This window comes from Phragmites australis, chromosome 3 (genome assembly GCF_958298935.1).
Source record: "Phragmites australis chromosome 3, lpPhrAust1.1, whole genome shotgun sequence".
Taxonomy (NCBI): domain Eukaryota; kingdom Viridiplantae; phylum Streptophyta; class Magnoliopsida; order Poales; family Poaceae; genus Phragmites; species Phragmites australis.
The window spans coordinates 2,543,733-2,560,463 of NC_084923.1; positions in this window are offsets into that span (position 1 = coordinate 2,543,733).

The window sequence follows — 16,731 nt, forward strand, 5'->3', positions numbered from 1 at the left end:
TACGCTGCACTGTTCACCTACAGATCATTGACTCCCCGAGTCCTCGCTACCGCCAACCAATTCAAATCCGATCATCACCGGGTGCAGGGGCATGCCGTGAAGCGGTCATGTGGCGCCATTTCCACCCTCTGGGCTCTGAAATTATCAAACTTATCCTGCTCAGTCACGAGCCTGCCACCAAATCTTCCTCTCTCCTACCGGGCCATAAACTTATCTTCTGAACGATGGGGCCATGAACTTATCACCATCGTATGACAAGCAGCAGCAACTCATGAACTCGACTCCCCTGCACCGCTCGCTTATATACACTACTACTATACAATTCAGAGCTGGCCAGCTTCATGTGAATTGACATGCATGTATCAGACAAGACTAGTCAATCATGAATCGGCCAAACGTGCATGAGGAAGGAGATGATGGGAGCCTCTTTGATAATTGTTCATTGCGTGTGAGGCAGGCTGGGTGGCTCCCGAAGTGTGCAGGCAGGCAGCGGAGCCGGAATCAAATTCCTATAAAATATTCTCTCACCTACGATGATATATGTCTACTTATTTTTTTCTTTTTAAATTTAGCTATTAAATTATGAGATAGATAATATTTATAATCTTTTTAAATAAAATACTATAGAATTTATTTCCAACAGAGCCGGACTTGTTCCCGAATAACGCTGCCCCCAACGCCTAAACTATTCGCACTTGGACTTGCGCCTAGAAAACTCGCGGTGACGCAGCACGGCCGGGGCAGCAGCGATGCTTCCTCCCTTCCTTCTCCGCCGGGCGCGCGCGCGCGGATGCGTGCATGGCCACTTGTGTTTCGGCCATGATTGGTCGGCAGGGGGTGGGGCCGAGCCGCCCGGCCTCTCGTCCGCTCGCTTGGCCAGATTCGCGGTAGAAAATTAGCCTGGCTGGCTCGTCAAGGTCGAAGAATAATGGGATCCCAAGAATAATTGACGATTTGACGCAGGCAATACTGCACCTGATAATCACTGCATGGTTAGACGACAGGTATAGTACGTAGTCCGCTATCCGCGTAACGACTAACGAGGCGGTCAAATGTGGCGTACAGCAAATAATGCGAGCTTAGTAAGCTGATGTGAAGGGGAATTATTGGAGCAGTGATTAAGATGCTCTTTACTAGGTATAGATGGGGTTTTAGGTTTCAGATTTTGAACCAACCACTTAAATTTCTTCTTTCATTATTTGTTATAATAAGCAGAACTGCTTTGATGTATTAGGTTTTTTTCATTTTTGTTCTTTAGGTTGTATGCATTTTAACCTTGTAAAAATTAAGAATAAATTCTTGTGTATTTATATCATCATAATAAAATGATGATAGTTAATAAAACTTTTTTTTTTATCGAAAACGACACCGGGGATGGATCGTTCGAGGAAGCTGGAAACTGCGGGCAGCACAATTACGTGGCGCCTTTCATGGGTATAACAGAGAATTATAGTGAGATGTTTGAAGGCGTGTATATTTTGCCATCGTTCTTGATATCAACTGAGTTAGTTGAGACCTTGAAATCTATGACAGAATCCTTCTCGATCCATTTGCTTTGGCCTGTAGCGACGACAGGACAGCGCTAACCTCTTCCATGATATATTCTCGAAGATAAATTAATGCGGCAGTATACCAGATTATTTTCTTTATCTTTCTAAACCAAGCAAAGTGCCCACAGTAGTATTTGCTCGTAAATGGACGCCCTGAACTTTGTCTACAGGAAGATCCTAGAATAGTTTGTCTTTGCATCCAGCTTTTCAGACTTACGTGCTAAAATTAAGGACGATAATATTTATCAACCCCTGTTTTTTTTTTCAGGCCACCACAGTGAGCTCCTAGATGAGCCATCTTCAACCTCTTAATGGCTCTTCTCATGCTCTCACTCCATTGTTCCTCAATTGAGTTTGTGTGCCCACCTCGCTTCCCGCTCTCATCCACATATCTCCGATGCGCACTATAGCCATCGTCGTTGCTCACTACAGTGCTAACCTTGCGTCCTTACCTTCCTCGCTCCAGCACTAACCCACCAACCATCATCCGCTTCTCGCGGCCTGCAGTGCCCCCATCACCTATCGCCACTTCGCCTCTGCATCCATCTCCTCCATTGGGCCAGCCTCTCTCCTGGGCAGTAGCAGAGCATGGAGCCAAACCGAGAGAGGGGCGAGTGCTACAAAGGCACATAAAGATGCTTGCCGCAGTGTTGTTTATGTTTCTCCAAACTTGCTTGCTTGTACAAGTCTTGTAGCTTCTTTTTCATAGGCTGATTTGCTACGGGTTGCATGGGGCAGGGCTAGGATGTGTGGTCCTGAGAACTTTGTTGCGAGCAAGGGGGCGGAGCTCAGATTGGTCTTTACTAGGCTCTGCCTGTGGTGCCACGAACTTTTCTAAGTCCGGTGACGAAAGAGCATCTAAATCAACTCGTCCTCTAACCCGTCGGTATTCTTCGTCACAGAATAGACCTTCTAAATTTCAGGTATTTGGAATTTAGAAAACCTGTAAAATTAAAGAAACATGCAACTAAAATTGGAGCAGAGTTTAGCTTGTGGGGTCAATCATGTAAGCTCCGGCGATGCATGGATATAAATAAATAAACAATTATACGCTGGAGGAATTGTGTATTTTCGATCAAAGACGGGTCTTTGTCATCACTTCATGCAATCAGCTATCTGACCTTGGCACCAACGGCTCCAGGGTCAGCTGATCCCCGAGCAGCTTGCATATGGTGCAGATCGGTATTGACTTTCAACTTACCTCCAACAAAATGCATTGTGCTCCTTCTGCTCTTATCTAATCGTCGGATCATGATCACCTCGATCCACGGAGGATCGACGGTGCAACTCACATATTTAACAAAGTCACAATAGGCAAGTGGGGCTCAGATCATAAACCAGCGTGAGTTGACTAAGGAGGCACCGATGTACGACGTAGCTTATTTTACGCAGGTAAGCTAGAACAACGAGCGGCTAGTATATCTATCATGGTTGTCAACTTGCTATTATGAACTAATCAAAGTCTATGCGTATATGCACATCTACATGCATATGTCAGCGTTCTTATATGCGTGATCATGAACTCCTGTATGTAACACGTAGGTTTATTAAAACTGAAGCCCTGACAAGACTAAATTAAGCCTCACCTTGAAGAGAGATCATCTAATATAATTATACAGTGATATCATCATTAACCCACGGTGACCTGGAGCACATTAAGGAACCGCGTCCTCCCCTACCCAGGGAAAAACTTTGAGACTGGGAGTACTTAGCAATCCAATCAGCTAGCACTGCCCAGTCCTCGTCCATCAATAGCGAGTCCACGACCGCACTGGCGCACGGCGCGTGGCTCCTCTGGCTTCCGCCCTCGCCCGCCCCGCCGGCTGTCGCACTCGCCCGCTCGCCCATGTCACCTGCAGCCTGCAAGTTATTTTTTTTTTAATCCCTAACCTTTCCGGTTGCCGATTATAAAGTTTGGCTCATGCTATTCAGTACAACTTGGAAATAAATCATGGTAATTTGGAGATAATTAATTTGCTAAGGCCTTTGCTAAATCCCCCCCCCCCCCCCAACCCCGGCAATTCGCTCCACGCTCCGCCACTGGGTTCTTTATCAGCCAGCACATGAACAGGCGATAAGCATGCACGCATGTTGTTAATTATTCTATTGCTTGTACCCAGTACTTGTGCTGTGTACGTACGTAATGATTTATCATCATCATCATCCGTAGAAAGTTCATTTGAAATGTGAACGTTGCTTGCCTGCCGGTTCGAAATGTGGAACGTGGAACGTCACGAACCGTGTCATTTTCTGGCCACGCATGGAAGATGGAACAGAGTACGGCGATGAAGCGGCAGTAGTTGTACCAAAGGGTTGAAAGCACAATTTCATGGAACAGAGTAGGCCGTCTAGCTGGCGCCTACGTGGCTTATAGTAAGTGGATTTGGCTCATCGCTGACAGGCGACGAGAGTGGACGATCGCAACGCGACAGCCGTGTCACGTTTAGCTGTACTCTGGCCGCCTGTGCACAACAAAAGAGCAATGACCGCTGGACGCGGGACCACGGCCGCGCGATCGGTCGAGCACACCGTCGCTCCGGCCGGCAGCTGGGGCGACGTCCCGTGGGATCCGAATTGGCTGAACCTGGAAAACATTGGCCCTCTGATGAGAGCAATCGCCGGTTCAGATCACCCACCTGAATGAGAAAATTACACCACCAGATCATCAACACCAGTAAGCTCATTTCCTGTGCATGCGTAAATGTATTACAGCGGATCCTCTTGGCAGCTCGCAAGGACAAGCTTAGCGTTGCGTCCTTGTCCGGTTCTGTCTGCAAGCTGGAGCCTGGCGGCAGAGCACACGAACGAGGCCAGGGGAGAATGCAGGAGGCAGCAGCTGGGCTGGCCATCCTTTCCCGACGTCATCTCCAGCCTGTACTAAGCCGGCCAGCCGCACGCTACATCGACCGTGACTACACTCTGCTGCCAGGAGACGAACGGAGAAGATTCCCATGCTAGCTTCTGTTGCATGCACAAGCACAACAGTAGCAGCTAAATTTTAGCCTTGGTTGTGGTTGGTATCGATCAAATCGTCACCCTCTTGCCGTCCTGGAGCTGGATTGACCCGTTTCATGCATGTATTATAACTCTGTAGAATAGAACACGGAGTGTACGTGTATGTGCTGTATCGTACACTCAGTGACTTGACTAGTTATCTGCATGCCGAATGCCATGCATGTTAGATAATCCTACTACGTACACATCTAGCAAGCATCGCTGTGAAAGATTTGACCCACTGCGTGCGGCAGTACGACAGGTCAGAGCCTCGCCTACCGGGTGCGGATTGGTTTGATAAGCACGGGAACAGTTCGTACCATGTTGTTGCTGTAGCGACAGGTTGGTGCTCTCTCGGTGGGGGCAAGGAATTTCGTTGCTATCCACGGCCCAACTGGTCAAGCAGTGAAGAGTGAGCACTGCATCACGCCACCAAATGAAAACACGTGAATAAAGAATTTCTATATTCGTAAATTTATTATAAAAAACGTAGAGTCAAAATTACTGTAATAAAACACTGATCATAAGTAAACGAAAATGAAAACAGTAGTACTGGTAGGTCAATGTTGTAGGGCGGTGCACTGTCATCGTTTACTCACACATCCGTCTCCGCGCGTGCCGGGGTGCCGGTGCATGCGTAGAAAATGTTCAGGAATAGTCCTCTCACCGTGACGGTCCCACCCCTAGATTTCAACGGCGTGTGCAGTGTACGAGATTGGAGATGCATCGGTATAAAGAAGAACTGAACGAGCCTAGCTAAACGTATGGAACTGGCTCGAGTACGTGCTACGTAGTCCGTATCATTCACAGCTTTCACACACGTGAAGAATTTCTTCGCTCAAAGTACTGCAGCAGCATGGATAAGAGATGACGGTACCTATCGGTGGTTACTGTTGCCGTATTTGTACAGGCACGTAAACAAAATCAGGATTAGAAACACAGCAGCAGCAAGTTGTAAATTTTGAGTGCAAGTGATTTCCAGCAATATATAGAGTGACAGGTCGGACGGCTCAGATCACCTGTAGACCAACGACCAAACGTGTTTGCGACGGTTCGGACGGCCCAGACTTCCCATAGGGAGCTAGGGACCAGCAGCATGGAGGCGGTTGGTTTTCGAAGAGAGCTTTTGGCTCAATTATTCAACTGCGTGCTCGTTTCTCTGCAACGTCCAGCCTTGCAGTCTGCTTGGACGGATCTATAGCACAGCAAGGTGAATGTATAGTACACCTGTTGGCAACAAGTAACAGCGATGCCAACCAAGCGTGGTTGTACCGGTCGCGGATGCATGCAAACCGGCCGGTCTGTGGGGATCGTAGGGCCGATCCATCGTCCGCGAACGGAAAGCAGCACACCCTCTGTCGTGTCGTGTCGTGTCCAGCGAACGCTTTACATGGATCGAGCAGGGATTCGACGGCTGATCGACGAATGAAACGACGGAAGCCGTCTTGACCACTCTCCGGCTGGCAGGCAGGCTGGTAGCGGCAGGGCATCCGGCATCCAGCGCCGCGACACGGTCCGATGGCTCGGTCCCCTGTGCGGCTATGCCAGTGCGGTGCAATGATGCAACGCGATGCGGTCGCGCGAACGGCGAGCGGAGATTGGCCGCCGCGCTGATGCTCGTCCGGGCCGCGGGGACACGCGCGGAACGGAACGAAAGGGAAGGCCACGACCTCGGTTCCTCGGCACGGCGCGCGCCACCCTCACCCGGGCCGGCCGCGCGACACGGGCATAGTTGCCTGGTTGCGCGATTAGGCCGGTCGCCCAACCGCCCGTCCACTTGCCCCGCCGGCTGGGGCCGGGAGGGCGTGCGTGACGGCCCGACCACCGGCACGGCCACAGCTCGGCGCTCCGCTCGCTCCTCGTCTCCTCCAGTCACAGGATGAAGGAATTCGGTTTGCTTCGGCTTTGGCTTGGTTCCTTTACTTCGGCCCCGTCCGGTGCCGGGCGTTGGGTTGTGATGAGTGGGGGTGGACCACGTCGCACTGTGACGCCCTAATCTGGTCGCTCTCGCCATCAAATCCGACGCATATCCATTGACCCCCGACGCGACCGGCCCCGGCACGGCGCCACCGGTGCGGGGAGTGTGTCAGCGCAGTGCACTGGTGAACGCTTTTGCAAAGGGTCAGGGGCTTTTGATTCGACGCCGACGCTCGCCCCGCCAAAAGTTGACACGTCCAACCAACCGAGATACGCATTTGGTTCGGCGCTCGTGATTTGACTTGCCCGCGTATCTAGTGCCACGCTAGTTTATTTTTCCACGCACGTGTGGTCAAAACCGCGGCAGCCGAATCCTTCACCTAGGATTTGACACGCCGATAGTTTGGCGGGGCGCGTCGGAACCAAATCCAAACAAGCCCTGAATCCCCGGCCGGCTACCGGTCACTCGCTCACTCTGGGGTCAAATTTTAGTAGCCCGGAGCACTCATCAGATATGGCCAAGATTTCGGTTCTCACCAGAAAAGGCTTGCGTATGTTAAGTCTTGGTAACTTAATTAGACAGAAGCCGGAGGTTTGATCGCGTCAAACAGGATGGTGCCAAGAATGGATTTATCTGTTCGTGAAGTTGAAACCTGAAACGCTAATTGATCTACTAAAATTTTAAAGCTCCTTTCCCCATCACGTCCCCCAACAATTTCTGGGAAAAGTAAAACCATCCCGATAGGAACAGGTCACATGATATGAATTGGTACTTACTAGCAGTACTCCGGGGACTGTATTTTTTTGGTTGCTTTCTTCAGATGAAAACGGATGAAGTGTTAAAAAAAATCACAGTAGTTTTCATGGCTAAAACGTCATGCAATGGCGAGCAGCTATTGCGCGCGAGACGCTTGTTGTTTTCAGAAACAGTGAGTGCCACCCATCTTCTAGAATTTCTCCAAACATCATCATTCCATCTTTTAAAGCCTTAGACATCTCTAATGGTTATACATAGTTATTAATTTTAGTCGAGAGAGTATATTACTTAAAATTTATATATATCTTATCGTTCATAATTTTTTATACCTCACAGAGAAGAGAAACTTAAATGACTTGTAAGTACTAACTCTTCATCTCTCATCTGCAAGAGCTATTACCTACTCTTCTGTGAGTTACATATTGCTTTCTCAACTAAAAAATAACATAAACATGCCACGGCATCATCTCAGATCTAACCATGGCCACTCCAAAAACAGAATACTAGTGGCACCACCAAAGTTTGTTACTCCACCTGGCTCCCACGCACTGCATATCGTAGTAACCGACCAGGCAGGTCACGGCTGGGCTCTGGAGCCTCAGCAATTCGTGCAGCCCGTGTGAAATTGTGAGTCACAAATGATTTTTGCCTTGTTTTTCAGCGAAAAGCTTTTGAACAGCTAAATGCGTGCAGAGGAATGAGATAGGGACCGCAGCGCACACAACCCTGCCTGACCCATCCAAGCTCTGTCCTGGTTCGGGACGCCACCATGCGTACACGCTCGTCATGTAGTTTGGCCGCTTCCTATTTATTCTCGTTCCACTGTCTTGTGGACCGGTGGCTATAGCATATCCAACAATATAGTCAAATGCTAGTTATAATAATTAGTTAGGTCATCTATATATAGTATTGTAGATAACTATTCTAATAGACTAACTATTGTATGCTCTTTAAATTTAATATGAGTCTACATATTAGGATATTAAAAGTTCGTATATATCTTTTAAATACCTTATATACTAACTACTGAATAGTAGCTACCTTTTGTCATTCCTACCTTCTCACCTCCAGATTTGTAAAATACTGAGGTGGATTTCTTGCGGCTAGCTAATCATCTATTTGGTTAGGTGTAAGAGCACGAGTCTGTATAGGATGGTTCAGGACGAGCCTTCGTCCTCACGTTTGGTTGGTTAGATTGAATCAAATCAATTTGGACGGAGTGGTATAGATTTGAGGAATATTCTATCTAGATACGGAGACTTCTTGTGTGTGAAAATTGACCGAACGATCTCGTGTAGGTTCCGTTAACTTCGCTAATCACTTACTTTAGTGATAATTAGTGACTATCAATGTTTATTAAGAATTTTTAGTTAAATATTAGTTACAATTAGATGTTATTATCTATAACTAATTATTATTTTGGATATATAGTGGTGATTATTGACAACTTAAATTATAATTAACTACAATTAGTAATGATTAGTACTAATTAATATAGTTTATTGATAATAAAAATGATTATCTCTATAAAATATTAAGTTATATATGAATATAACACATAGCTTTTAAACAAAACACGTTCTCATAGAATTTAATATATACAACTAAACATACTCACATACCATCTTACACATCAAAATAAACAACTACATATATAATCTCATCAAGTAACATACCGCTACTAACGGTATCTTATTGAAGACTGCACGGATCTCGTAGCAAAACCGAAAGCGCGCCCAACCGATGCGCCGTTGGCATGGTGACGCCAAACGTACGCACGCCGGGATCGAGCTTGCGCTGCAGCCTGCAGACCACGTACTGTGGAAAAGCACAGAAACTTCGGATGTCGTATGTGGCCATGCAGCACCGCGCCATTATAACATTCCATAGCCATGTTCTACTATACACTCCCTCGTTCAAAGATACCAGACATATTTCTTTTTAGAAAAATCAAATTTTGTATATTTTAACTAACATTTAATTAAATTATAAGAATATCTAGTGTATAAAAATTATACAACAAAGTTCATAATTCAAAATGATTTCACACTATATAGATTTTTTTAGTTATAAATGATATATTTTGTGAAAAAAATCTTAATCAAAATCCAACTTTGAAGACTGAGCTAAAAAATACGCCTACGATGCTATTTTGTCATATATTTGCGCCAGTGTACGTACACATACGCATAAAAAAAGAAAAAAAAGAGAAAAAGAGATATAAAAGGGGAAAAGAGAGAGCCAGCGGGCCTTTTTTCCTTTTGGTCGGCCTGACCATTTTCTCCCTCGCCCGACCAGGCCGTCCCAGTCCATTTTCCCCGCCTCCTTATCATCGCCACGGCCGAGCTGCCCTAGGGCGCGAGGCGCCCTGTTCCTCTTCTCCCTCTCTCTCACGCCGCGCTCGCATATTCTCTCCCACGCGCCTACGCACACGCTCGACCGAGCCGGCCCGCTCCTCCCCCCGCTCTCCTTTCCCACTCTTTCCCACTCTCGCGCCGCCCTCTCTTGAGCCACTCGTACCCTTGTTTATCCCTTCATGTTCTTATCCCTTCGCCTAACGCCTCGATCCATTTTGTCATGTGGGAACCCTAGCCGCCGGCTATATAGCCCGACGAGGAGTGCTCGTGGTGAGAGAGGTTGGATCGGGAGAGAGAGAGAGGGAGAGAGAAAGGAGAGAAGAGGAGAAAGAGCTTCCACCGCCTCAATCCATCGCTTTTGCTATCGTCATTCTTGTTTGGCCGGAGCACCATGGTTGTTGTTGCCGTTGCCAGTGGGTCTCTGCAATAGCCCATCTCCTCTTCCCCTCCTTCTTTCTGTTACAGGACGCCGCCTGGCGCTTCGCGCCGTGTCCATGCAAGCAGGTTGGTCCCGACCAGCTTCTTGCGTCGTGGCTGTGGAGAAGCAGGTGTGGTGGCCGGCCTTCACGCCGCGTCCGTGCAAGCAGGTGTGCCGCCGCATCTAGGCAAGTAGGTGTGTCGGCCGGTTTTCGTGCCGCGTCCATGCAAGCATGTGTGCCGACCGGCCTTTGCGTCGTGGCTGTGAGATGAGCAGGTTTGGCCAGACCACCTCTGTGTCGTGCGTGCTCCTCCTACTTCTTTGTTACAGATTGTTCGTCGTCGGCGATGCCGCGGCCTTCGGGCTTGGCGGGGATGCTGTGCGGGCCGGCTCGTTATGCTGCCCCTTCCTCTCCTTCTTATCTGCCATAGCCGTGGCCATTGAGTTGAGCCTTGGTCGGCGCTTGCGTCATGGCCATGTGGGTACATGTGCATTTGTTCTTGTTCTAACCAGTCTTGCGCTGTGGCCATGGAGATGTAGGTGTGGTGCTGATCGACTTCGTGCTCGTGTCTGTGCAAGCAGGTTGGACGTCGGACGTCGTTCGCACTGTGATCGTGCGAGCATGTGCTTCTTTTGTGATTTCAGTCGGCCTCGTTGCCATGACCGCATAGGTTGGATGACGGCCGACCTTTATGCCGCGACCGCACGAGGTACAGGTGAAGTCTGGCCGGCCCCCATTGCCACGACCGTGGAGATGTGTTGTGTTTGGTTGGCTGTTCTTTTTGTTGTGGTGAGACCTGGCTGCCCTTAGTTGTCATGATTGTGGATATGTGCTATTGTGATCATGTATGGTCGGCAGGGAGCCAGAGGGCCACCGGCAAACCGGCCGAGTGTCTGGGAGCCGTCGGGTGTGTATGCTGAACGTCGGGCCCCAGGGTGTGCGTGTGTGTCTTTGTCGCCGAGCTGCTGTTAGTGTTTCTTTGCTCTGTGATGAGCTTCGGCCGGCGCTTGCGCCATGGCTAGGGGTGTTGTGTTGTGTGCATTGAGTTGGCATTCAATTGCCATCGTGTCCGTGCTAATGCCTGGTCGCCATTAGGATTCCTCTGTGCTGATGTGTGTCGATTTAGTGTTGATTATCCTCTCTGTTGCTAGCATTTTGATAGTCTGATGCATATGGCGAATCAATACATGGTGATGAGTCTTGGTCATTCCCTGGTTACGGCTTGGCTCTATGGTTTGTGGATTCATGGTTCCCTGGTATCATGCTGGCACCATGTTTGCTTGTTGTTAATCACATCTGGTTGCAGGTTGAGGTTGTTCAGACAGCTCCTTTAATGGATGCCCTGATTTTAGTCTTGTGCATCTAAGCTTATGGTTAATCATATACTCTTGCGGCTATTTGTTTGATATTGGCGATTACCTTCTAATGGCCGGCGGCTGTAACATTTTTTGTCTTCTATTAGCAATGAAGTGGTTGTGTATGATATGTTGCCTCTCTGGTTGATACTTGTGGCCTGCTGGTGCTATGCCCTATTGTCACTTATAAGCTTGCTGAAAGATACGTTTGTAAATGGCTCTATTGTCTTACGAGGTCTGGGTATGTCTTGTTGTAGCCCCATTGATGATAGAACTGCATATTTGGATGATGTTGTTAGCTCGTTTGGCTGGTCTGCGATGCCTTATGCCCCTGAATCGGTGATGATGTCTTTGTGATTATCTCTGTGGCTTAACCTTGCTTTAGTGCTGCTCCTGCCCTGCTGTTGTGGCCCTGATGTTCTGGCCATACTATTGTGGGTCCTATGATGTGAGTAGTTGTTAGCCTGATGCCCTTGCTCTTATAGATAGCCTGATGATTATGATATTAGAGGGCAAATGATGATCAATGAATTAATTATTTAAGAGTTTGGTATTGTGTCGTGGCCAATGACGTGCATTGAGGCCTCACAGTCCCCTTGTGGCTTGTTACCCTTTTGTCTTTGTGGCATTACCGCCTTCGTGGATTGTTGCCTTTCTGGCTGGTTGCTGTCGGAGGGTGAACTCCTATCGCAGGGATCCGGAGGGACCCCTTTTTGAGATTCGGCCGGGGGGATGATTCTGAATATGTTTACGGGAGAAATAAATGGGTGTAAATGCCATGGCAGGTGGGATGGAATGATCTAATGCATAATGCAGTAAATGCACTAGAGGCATTTTTAGACAGGTTCGGGCCGCACTGAGCGTAATACCCTACTCCTGTGTGGATGCTATAAATGCCCTGAGAATATCTCTCAGGAATGTTGCTGGTTACAAGAATGTTTGTCTATCCTAGAGCTTCGGTGTCAAGACCCCGAACTCGGGTTCCCCTGTGCCTCATGTATCAGTCCCTGGAACAAGTAGCTGATACGCACAGAATTCAACAGAATGATATCAAATACATACTTCGAATACAAATAAGTAAAATAAATACCTGAAAAGAGGAAAGATAGTCTGGTGGAGAAGAATCCACAGCAGACCAGCCAGGCAGAAGAGCCTACAGCGCAGCGGAGCGAAACGATGATGCAACCCAATGCCACAGGCAACTCGGGTGCGGACGCGACCTTAGACTTCTTCTCTTCGACTTCATCTGGGTTGAGGTTGATCTCCAACTCAACAATCTGAAAGTAACAAGACTGAGTACGGAAGGTACTCAACAAGTCCTATACTACTTCAAGGGGGGTTGATAGATGCATAATGAATATTTCAAGGATAAGGCTTTACGGCACAGTTTCAAGCGTAAAGCAGGTTTTATGCAAGTATCCAGTTATATTCTCCACTGTTAACCTTTTGAAATAAATGTAACAAAGCTTTTGAAAACAAAGGCAAGCATCTTCTGTTGGTATTGAGTATCACCTCAAGTCCCCAACGTATTTGAAGGTAACCTGGTAGCAAAGCTGTCAAAACGGTTTTAAAAGTAAAACAGTTCAGACATCTTCTGTTGGTACTGAGTATCACCTCAAGTCCCCAACGTATTAGAAGGTGACCTGATAGCAAAGCTGTCGAAATAGTTTTAAAACTAAAACAGGGTAACAAGTTGTATCTGGGGGTTTTCAGTCCTGGGAGGGGCTATACCTCACTCTGCAGTCCCTTTTATCACATCTGGTGTACCTCTAGTACCACACAGCTTCTGGCGAATCGAGCCAGGAACCACATCACACGGACATCTAGTCCACACACTCACTCATCAAAACTCACGCACCCGGAGTCTAGTCAAAACGGTTACTGCTGTCGCATGTCCATAACCGTGGACACGGCTATTCGAATAGGTTTACACTCTGTAGAGGTTGTACAGCTTTACCCATACGATATGCTCAGTCTCCACCGTAGCTAGCGGAGGAGCGAATCATACCGAGATTCTCCAAACACCTTTCCTGCCGGGCTTTTCCACGTGATCCATCAAGTACCAGAGGCCATGTTCCGAAGGACAGTCCCATTTTTAAGCCTAAGCCAGCTAGCAACCTCCAAACATCAGGACAACTGGTAACTTGGCTCAAGCGCTGCTCTCAGCCTCCTGGTATTATGCCCAACTCAGTCTGGTGAAAGAAAAGTCAAATTCTGCCCATACAGGACACATGGTTGCACGGGGTGGCTAAGCATGACGGCGCATTGACTCGGTCCTTAAGCGACCAGAGCAGGTATCTTCCGGCAATGAGTACCCCCACGATACCTCACGCCCCTAAGAGCACCCTCCCCGAAGGACTACTCTACCTGCCCTCGCCAAAACAGTTTTCACCCATTTTTACACATCACCTTCCATGTCCCACATGACATCAAGGATTTTCCGACCATCACGGAATTCACAACCAACAAGGAAGCATGGTATATGAGTTATCATTGATAATAGTAAATCTTGCCTCCGAAGAGAAGTGTTTTAAAAGCGATATCTCCGAGGAGATGTATTTTAAAAGCGACATCTCTGAGGAGACGTATTCAATCCTAAGCATGCTAGATATCAAGATGTCGTCTATTGTTAATATATTTAACATCAGGTATTCATAGGGTGATATGTATTCTGGATGATGATATATAAGGCATGGCAGTGTTGATAGGATTAACTACTACAAGTAGTTTGAAAGAAAACGCAATATATAGCACATGAGATAATAAGTCCGATTTTAGTTGATCATGTACATTATTTGAAAAACCATAGGTTCAATATGATCAAGGAGATAGGACTTGCCTTCCTGAAGAGTCATTTCACGATTGGTCTTGTCGCTTGAGTTTCCCGGGGTTCTTCTTCATCGTTGGGCCTTGCTTTCAGTTCCTTCCTTGCACTCTTGCTTAGAACCATGACTTTGAGCCTACGTAGATTAACGGTAAAAAGCGCACAACAACTAAGTAAATGAACACAAGAACAAAACCAAGAAATACCAAAACGGAAGGAACAAAACCAAGAAATACCAAAACGGAAGAAGAACGACAGAGAAAACGACGAAAGCTAAACCTAGCGGAAGACAAATGACAACTCTAATCAACACGAAGCTAGTATACAGAGAAAAAATAGGATAATCTAGCGAAGCTAAGCTAAGCTATTAACCTAGTTGTTTTACCAACTTAAGAGAAAACATGAACAAATCACGATTAACTAGGTGAACTCTTATTAGATTAACTGCTGGAAGGCGACAACTAGAGATTCTACGTATAGGTGAGTGTACGTGTACAGACATGAATATATGTGTAATACTCATGTCTATATGTATGTGAGCATGTATACATATATACATAAGTATAACTCTAGACGATTATCTGTGCTTAAGTGTGGAGATTAAATATTCTAATCTATAGCACTAAATATGGTTATTTAGCTATTAAACTTAATTACCTAGGGTTGCTTAATTGCCACACTAATTAGGTATATTTATTGCTATCATAAAAGCATACATGCAATTAATTAATTAGATTAATCTATTCTTTGAATCTAATTAATTAATTATCAAAAGGTTATTCAATTAATTAACTATTAACGTGTAATTTATTCTATCATATTCTATTAATATGTATTTATTTATTTAACCGCTACACTAGTTAACTTATCATTAAGCATACTAAGATTAATCCTATAGCTTAACGCATGAAATATCACATGAAATATCAATTTATTCTTAAACACTTAATTAAAACAGTATTTAGTTATTCTTATTAATAAAAGGGATTAACGTGCTTAAGCTAGGTTATCATAAGTGACTAATCTACTATTACAACCTAAACATCATTATAGAATTATTTAACTTCAACTTTATCTATTAAAAGACGAGATCCAAATATATGTTAAATACTACGACAAGAATTAAATACCGAGAGAGAATATTAAACAAACTCCAAACATTACAAGATTTGGCATGAAGATAGATTATGATTTTAGAAGAATATTGGCGAAAGAATCACCGAAATCGGAGTTGAATTGGATGAATTACGCACATCGGAAGATTTGCGGAAAAAGGAAAAATCCTGGAAATTAAAAAGGAGTACTGTTTCGCGAACTCGGTCTACGGAATTTGTGGACCGGGGAAATTTGCGAAGCGGTTCACCGTAGACCGGAGGGAGTTGGGCTGTCGATGGGCTCGGTCCACGGCCGGTGAACCAGGGGCGGCTCGGGTGGAAGGTCCACCGTGGACCGGGCGTGTGGATCGGGACCGGTGGAGGAAAGGATAAGGCCGATCGGCCTTTTCCTGTGCGGCACAGAGAGAGAAAGAGAGAGGAGGAGGTGAGCGGGGGCGCTGAGAGGAAGAGGGGCGCCGGCCGGGGGAGATGACCGGCGGAGAGGTGGGAAGGTGGTCGGCCGAGTGGGGCGGCTGGCGAGCGGCCGGGGAGAGAGGAGTAGCCGGCCGGAGAGGAGATGTGGAGCCGGAGATGGAGCTCGGGGAGGGGAGGCGCCAGGGAGAGAGGGAGCCGGAGGGAGCGGCGGCGGAGCTGGCCGGCGGAGGAGGGGCGGAGCTTCCCGGCAGCGCACATGCGGCATCACAGGCCGGGGCGACGGGAGGCGCGGGTCGGCGCGGCAGGAGGCGGCACGGCGCACCGGGACGACGCGGCGGCCGGAGAATGCGCGCACACCAGTGGCGCAGCTACAGCCAAGGTTCACGTTACCGACCGGAGCTCGGTTACCGAGCTCCTGCGGTAACCGAAATCTCGCGGTATCTGCGGTTACCGGTCAAAAATTCAAAAAAATTTGAAGAAAATTCATTCGGCAAAATTTGAATTTTTGCGAAAAATCGTGTTTTTGCGCTCTCGGTAACCGCTCGGTTTTGGTCGGTTACCGAGCGGTTTCGGTCGGTTACCCAGCGATTTTCTCGCATTTTTGATTTGGTCGGTTACCGAGCGGTTTGGATCGGTAACCGCTCGGTTTTTTCGATTTATCGAGCGGTTTTATCAAATTTCAGCGCAGTTCAACAAAAAACCTAAAAAAGGGCTCAATCTTGTAAAATCAATAACTAATTCATATGAGCTTCAAATCAAGTGAAATAAATTTTGTTGGCTTCCTTGTAACATGATCTACATGATAAAAGTATTTATACTCATAAGAAAGTTCAAAATTTTCTGTGAGAAATTTTATTTGTTAAACCACGTTAAATGCATAGTTTACTCTTTGCTAATCCAAAAATCATGAAACTAATTTTTTTAATCTTCTTACATGATCCTATATCTTTTAAAAATACATGAACTCATGAATTAGTTATTATAACATGCATGATTGTGTAAATGTGTTGCGACTAGATTAATTCATAA